Source organism: Oncorhynchus mykiss, chromosome 22 (genome assembly GCF_057628025.1).
Source record: "Oncorhynchus mykiss isolate SJ-2025 chromosome 22, ASM5762802v1, whole genome shotgun sequence".
NCBI classification, from domain to species: Eukaryota; Metazoa; Chordata; class Actinopteri; order Salmoniformes; family Salmonidae; genus Oncorhynchus; species Oncorhynchus mykiss.
In genome coordinates, this window is record NC_143043.1 from 4,798,163 (window position 1) to 4,804,162 (window position 6,000).

Sequence of the window (6,000 nt, forward strand, 5' to 3'; positions counted from 1 at the left end):
TGTGCGTTTCCGTTAGTAGATTAGTGGGGTTCCGTGTGGTAGAGGGGATCAATCCAATTGGCAAAATATATATAGTTATAGTGACCCAAGAAAAATTGTCCGAGAGACCTATTCATATAGCAGCCTGGTAACAACACAATGTTAAATACAGGTACAGACTAGTCAAATAATTAACTTCGAATCACATTAACCGTTACTCTCTTTAGAATTCCACTAACGGTCTATATGTAGCCAAACGTAGCTGCTGCTCATTCCATTTGCTCGAAAATTGATAAAATGTTTAAAAAAGTAAGGCCTGCGTCCATAGAGACACATACAAGCTCTACTGGTAGTACTGCTATTACCAGCAGTACTACACCTGCACCTATCGACGACACCAGTTGTTCTGCTTCCACGAGCACATCCAATGCTAGCATCAGTAATTCTACATTTGTTGTTAGCCCAGCTGGCATGGACACTGACAGTTGTGAATCTGATGCAGCCGAAGAGCTACTGCCCCCTTACCCGGGAAAGCACCGAACAACAGACAGGGACGTTGGGCCATCGAAGACGCACAAATATGATGAGAACTACATTGATTTGGGGTTCACTTATATTGGGAGTAGTGCCTTTCTTCAGCCACAGTGTGTTATATGTGCAAAAGTAATGTGTCACAACTCGATGAAACATTCACTCTTGCGCAGACATTTAGAAACAAAACATGCCAATTTGAAAAATAAGTAATGGGAGTTTTTTGAGTGAGAATTATTATGACTTTCAGGTAGTAAGATACGTATAAAAGCAAGAGATACCATTAATAAGAATGAGCTAGAAGCGTCTTATATGGTGAGCTATCGAGTGGCTAGGACAGGCAACCCCATACTATTGCGGAGAACTTCATTCTTCCTGCTGCCGCGGATATGGCTGGGACAATGCTGGGGGAAATCTCAAAAAACAAAACAGTTTCACGACGCATCAGTGACATGGCAGGAGATGTTTTGAAACAATTACTGCTTTGCATTCAAGCTAGTGAATTGTATGCGTTTCAGCTGGATGAGTCAACAGACGTAGCCTGGCACAGCTCCTGGTATATGTCCGTTACGTTTTTCGTGGGTCAATTAAGGAAGACATCCTCTTCTGCATAAGCCATGACAGGGAGACATAGTGGAGTGGTAATGCACGTGCAAGCAGTTGCTCCCAACACCACTTGGGTACACTGCAGCATCCACCGAGAGGCTCTTGCTGCCAAAGGATTGCCTGATAGCTTGAAAGACATTTCGGACAATACAGTGAAAATGGTGGACTTTGTTAAAGCAAGGCCCCTGAACTCTTGTGTATTTTCTGCACTATGCAATGATATGGGCAGTGACCATGTAACGCTTTTACAACATACACATGTGCTTTGGTTAACAAGGGGCAACGTATTTACAATTTTTTTTTTTAAATTGAGAGACCAGGTTAAAGTTTTCTTTACTTACCATCATTTTCACTTGTTGACCGCTTGCATGATGCTGAGTCTCTCACATGACTGGCCTATCTGGGTGATGTTTTTTATCACCTGAATGATCTGAATCTAGGATTCCAGGGACTCTCCGCAACTTTATTCAATGTGCGGGATAAAATTGAGGCTATGATTAAGAATTTGGAGCTCTTCTCTGTCTGCATTAACAATGACAACACACAGGTCTTTCCATCATTGTATGATTTTTGTGTGCAAATTAACTCAAGCTTACGGACAATGTCAAATGTGATATAGCGAAGCACCTGAGTGAGTTGGGTGTGCAATTACGCAGGTACTTTCACAAAACGGATGACGCAAACAACTGGATTTGTTATCCCTTTCTTGCCCTGCCTCCAGTCCACTTATCGATATCTGAGCAAGAGCCTCATAAAATTGTGACAAACGGTTACAAAAGCCACTGCCAGATTTCTGGATTGGGCTGCCCTCAGACTATCCTGCCTTGGCAAATTTTGCTGTTAAGACACTGATGCCCTTTATAACCACGTACCTTTGTGAGAGTGGATTCTTGGCCCTCACTAGCATGAAAACTAAATACAAGCACAGACTGTGTGTGGAAAATGATTTAAGACTGAGACTCTCTCCAATACAACCTAACATTGCAGAGATATGTGCATCCTTTCAAGCACACCCTTCTCATTAACCTGGGGTGAGTTATTCACAATTTTCGATGAAAAAAATAAAGTTTTATATGTAAGATGTCTAAATAAAGAGCAAAATTGTTGATTATTTGTCACGCCCTGACCATAGAGCTTTTTATTTTCAATGTTGGTTAGGTCGGGGTGTGACTAGAAAGGGTCATCTAGGTCATTATATTTATATGTTGGCCTGGTATGGTTCCCAATCAGAGGCAGCTGTTTATCGTTGTCTCTGATTGGGGATCATATTTAGCCATATCTGGCTTTTTTATGCCAGTTTTGGAGCAGTGGCTTCTTCCTTGCTGAGCAACTTTTCAGGTTATGCCGATACAGGACTCGTTTTACTGTGGATATAGATACTTTTGTACCCGTTTCCTCCAACTGTACCAAGTAGCTTTATAAATGCACTTAAGGAAATGGCAAATTTCTATCTTTGTCAAAGATATATATCAATACGGTTTTCTCACTTATTAAACAAAAAATAATGAATGAAATTGTGGAATAAATTGTCACAAAAATGCATAGAATAGTTTACAAAATTGAGGTGTTAGGAAAAACCATTCTCTCATTTTCTAAATTCAAAAATCATATGCTAATTATCACATATTCCATATTTTTGTTTCTCATGTGCAGAATAGCCAGTGTGATTTCAAAATGGTTAGTGCTATTCGGAAACCTTCAGACATTTCTACCCTAACCCTAACCTTAACCCCTACCCATAACTATAACCATAACCTTAACTCTTACCAAACCCTAACCATAACCTTCACCCTTACCTTAAACATTAAACCTTTCAACTTCAATAGGGCAGGGCGTCCCAAGAATCGCGCATAGCAAGGACCATTTTTAAGCAGTGTAACAGAATAGAAGGCACCCTATGGAATAGAAGCCGTCCTCCAAATCATTCTCAAGTCAACATCAGGAGTGGAGTTGCTTGTCGCTGTTTGGTGCATCGTACTGATTGTTGGACAGTTGGAATGGCCTAACTACACTCAGCACTGTCAAAAGAACAAGACCAAAAGCTGGGGGCTTCATTGCCATTGCCTGTATTGTACTCAGTAATGTTCAGCGTGTAATGATAGCTGTTGACAGCAATTATAGAAATTAGTTGTTGGCATACATTATACAGCTTTTAGCCACAGTTGAATGTGTATATTTATTGTCCAATTGATTAAGTGTATTACATATTCAATCAATCCTTATCCCAGTCTGCTGTTCCCACATGCTTCAAGAGGGCCACCATTGTCCCTGTTCCCAAGAAAACTAAGGTAACTGAGCTAAACGACTTCCGTCATCACGAAGTGCTTTGAGAGACTAGTCAAGGACCATATCACCTCCACCCTACCTGACACCCTAGACCCACTCCAATTTGCTTACCGCCCAAAGAGGTCCACAGACGATGCAATCGCAACCACACTGCACACTGCCCTAACCCATCTTGACAAGAGGAATACCTATGTGAGAATGCTGTTCATCGACTACAGCTCAGCATTTAACACCATAGTACCCTCCAAACTCGTCATCAAGCTCGAGACCCTGGGTCTCGAACCCGCCCTGTGCAACTGGGTACTGGACTTCCTGACGGGCCACTCCCAGGTGGTGAGGGTAGGTAACAACATCTCCACCCCGCTGATCCTCAACACTGGGGCCCCACAAGGGTGCGTTCTTAGCCTTCTCCTGTACTCCCTGTTCACCCACAACTGCATGGCCATGCACGCCTCCAACTCAATCATCAAGTTTGTGAACGACACTACAGTGGTAGGCTTGATTACCAACAATGACGAGACGGCCAACAGGGAGGAGGTGAGGGCCCTCGGAGTGTGGTGTCAGGAAAACAACCTCACACTCAACGTCAACAAAACTAAGGAGATGATTGTGGACTTCAGGAAACAGCAGAGGGAGCACCTCCCTATCCAAATCGATGGGACAGTAGTGGAGAGGGTAGTAAGTTTTAAGTTCCTCAGCGTACACATCACAGACAAACTGAATTGGTCCACCCACACAGACAGTATCGTGAAGAAAGCGCAGCAGCGCCTCTTCAACCTCAGGAGGCTGAAGAAATTTGACTTGTCACCAAAAGCACTCACAAACCTCTACAGATGCACAATCGAGAGCATCCTGTCGGGCTGTATCACCGCCTGGTACGGCAACTGCTCCGCCCACAACCGTAAGGCTCTCCAGAGGGTAGTGAGGTCTGCACAACGCATCACCGGGGGCAAACTACCTGCCTTCCAGGACACCTACACCACCCAATGTCACAGGAAGGCCATAAAGATCATCAAGGACAACAACCACCCGAGCCACTGCCTGTTCACCCCGCTATCATCCAGAAGGCGAGGTCAGTACACGTGCATCAAAGCAGGGACCGAGAGACTGAAAAACATCTTCTATATCAAGGCCATTAGACAGTTAAACAGCCACCACTAACATTGAGTGGCTGCTGCCAACACACTGACTCAACTCCAGCCACTTTAATAATGGGAATTGATGGAAATTGATGTAAAATATATCACTAGCCACTTTAAACAATGCTACTTAATATAATGTTTACATACCCTACATTATCCATCTCATATGTATATGTATATACTGTACTCTATATCATCTACTGCATCTTTATGTAATACATGTATCACTAGCCACTTTAAACTATGCCACTTTGTTTACATACCCTACATTACTCATCTCAAATGTATATACTGTACTCGATACCATATACTGCATCTTGCCTATGCCGTTCTGTACCATCACTCATTCATATATCTTTATGTACATATTCTTTATCCCTTTACACTTGTGTGTATAAGGTAGTAGTTTTGGAATTGTTAGGTTAGATTACTCATTGGTTATTACTGCATTGTCGGAACTAGAAGCACAAGCATTTCGCTACACTCGCATTAACATCTACTAACCATGTGTATTTGACATATACATTTGATTTGATTAGATTTATTATCATGAATTAAGGATTCCCTGGCAAATTATGTAAAATACACCCATGCTTGTCTTGTCTCTCTCTCTCTCTCTCTCTCTCTCTCTCTCTCGCCCCCTCTCTCCCTCTCTCTCTTTCACTCTCCCCCTCTCTCTCTTTTACTCTCCCCCTCTCTCTCTCTCTCCCTCTCTCTCTCTCTCTCTCCCTCTCTCTCTTTCACTCGCTCTCTCTCTCTCTCTCTTTCCCTCTCTCTCTCTCTTTCCCTCTCTCTCTCTCTCTCCCTCTCTCTCTCTCCCTCTCTCTCCCTCCCTCTCTCTCCCTCCCTCTCTCTCTCTCTCTCTCTCTCTCTCTCTCTCTCTCTCTCTCTCTCTCTCTCTCTCTCTCTCTCCCCATTTCTTCCACTTTTTCATGACTTGTGTAATGTTTATATGAAAGTCTATGTGCAGTCTGCCTTCCTCTGTAACACAGCTCCTTTCATCCTGGCTCAGGGGCCACCATTCTCATGACTTGTGTAATGTTTATATGAAAGTCTATGTGCAGTCTGTCTTCCTCTGTAACACAGCTCCTTTCATCTTGGCTCAGGGGCCACCTTTCTCATGACTTGTGTAATGTTTATATGAAAGTCTATGTGCAGTCTGCCTTCCTCTGTAACACAGCTCCTTTCATCTTGGCTCAGGGGCCACCTTTCTCACACAGATGAATCGGTTTCTCTGAATACGCCGGAATGGCTGTCACTTCTCCTGGCACAAAGCAGAAAGAAAAAAACCCACCTACTCCTTCAAGGAAACTGGCGCAGGCGCCTCCCATTGGACTCAAACAATCTCCCTTTAAAGCAGAAAGGCATTGCCGCTACTCTCGTGGAAGGAGAGAAACACAGAGTTAAATGGCACACTCCAACTGAATTGAGGTAGGCTTTTTGCTTTTTGTAGTGG